Source organism: Phalaenopsis equestris, unplaced genomic scaffold (assembly GCF_001263595.1).
Source record: "Phalaenopsis equestris unplaced genomic scaffold, ASM126359v1 Scaffold000002, whole genome shotgun sequence".
NCBI classification, from domain to species: Eukaryota; Viridiplantae; Streptophyta; class Magnoliopsida; order Asparagales; family Orchidaceae; genus Phalaenopsis; species Phalaenopsis equestris.
In genome coordinates this window covers 37,127,310-37,129,274 of record NW_018164444.1, presented here as the reverse complement: position 1 = coordinate 37,129,274, position 1,965 = coordinate 37,127,310, and positions in this window count along the sequence as shown.

Below are 1,965 nucleotides of genomic sequence, written 5' to 3'. Positions count from 1 at the left end.
CTGAAATCGGAGTTCCGGATGACTCGCAATCGAAGTTTGAATGTTCGTGCTCAAAATATTGCATCGAGATTCGTGTTGGATTATGATGATTTGTTGGTGGCGTATCACAAATAAAAATTAGAATATGAATGTGTTCTTCTCAAAGTCATGTTTCTCCATTTGAGTAGAATATAAGTAAAATAAAATAAAATAATTTAATGAGCCGGGCTCAAATAAGCTTTAAGCTCACTCAAATTTGACACATTTACAAGTTTAAACATTGAGCTCAATTCAAGCCGTTTGAACTATTGGAGCCTAATTCAAACAAATCGACACAATCACGAACATATATGTAATGAACAATTTCTAACACGAACTGATATTGAGCACAAATATTTTCAAATGAACCGAGCTCAGCTTGTTCATCTTTTGCTCTTTTACACTCCTATTTGTGCATGTACAAAATTTTAATGTATTGCGCCATCCTCAACCGCCCCCAGTGAAAAACTTAAGAGTGAGTTCCATCCTTATTTAAGCACATACTTCTACGAAGAAAATTTTTATGAAAAAAAATTTAATAGGTGAACTTTAAAGAAGCATTGAGATGAATCTGATGCATCATTCTCTATTTTAATAATTCTTTTTTGTCTATGTAGCCGTTGGTGTAAGCCCGTAAATGAATCTCGCCAGCCAGGTCGTTTAAGCCAATTTCATATAATTTTGATATCTTTTTCTTTGAATCGCAGTTATTCTTACAGTTGTTTTTTGTGTTTTAAACATGTTTAGTTGTCTGCAACATCTAGATATCAAGTCTTTTCTTCAACAATTTCATGGCTCCGCAACAATAAGGTAAGGTGATTTCCACAAGTCATTGCTCGGGCCCCCATCAACTTTTTTTAGTTGCAAAATTAGATAGCATTGCAACAATAGCTTTTCCAACGATAGTTATTCTATGTATATAGCATTATTAGTTGGGAATTGTATCCACAAATACGAGTACACAAAATTTTTGCTAAATTTCTCCTTCTGAGTCAAGCCCACCTACCAAAGTTTTTGTCAAACTCACCTGCGGAAGTGGCTGGATCAAGCCCATTAGCCAAAGCGACTAAATCAAGTCCACAAGCCAGAGTTGTTGAATCGAACTCACCTATCAAAGTGGTTGAATCGAGCTCGTCTGTCAATCTGAAACGCAACCCACCTATATAAGGGCAGCTATCAGAGAAAACATCATGTCTACAAAGAAGTCATCATGACTAACAAGAGTATCTGTCAATCCATTATTAAAGACATTGCCCAAAACTTGAGACATTCTTTTCACCCATGTATGAGGGATGATCACCATATCGATATTACCTGACATACACATCACAGACTTCCATCAAGACATTGGAAAAAACAACATATAATGCATAATGCACAACTTCAATTATTTATTAATTTTATCCCTTGTGGATAAAAGGAGATGGACGCGAAGAGTGAGGGGCATCAACCTTTTTCTCTCTATATCCTCCTTATGTTTCTCTTCCCTCTCTGGATATCACTTTCTATATTCATTTCCCTCTCTTCTTTCCCTATATTTCGTAACTCAAGGAACCTTTAAGAAATCCCCCCTTCAAAGAAACCATCAGTGAAGCCATCATGACTATAAATAAGTAATCATAACTAATAAGAGCACCAGTCAATCCATTATTAAATACATCGCCCAACGTTCGAAACTCATTCCTTTCACCCAAGTATTATGGATGGCCACCATACTGAGAATACCTGACATCCACATCACAATCTTCCATCAAGGCATTGGAGAAAGACGAGATATAGTACATGATGCACAACTTCAATTATTTTGTTAACTTTATCCCTTATGGATAAAAGGAGAGGGAAGAGAAGAGTGAGGGCCTTTTTCCTTTTTCTCTTTATATCCTCTTTATGTTTCCCTTCCCTATCTGGAGATCACCTTCTATTTCCATTATCCTCTCTTCTTTCCCT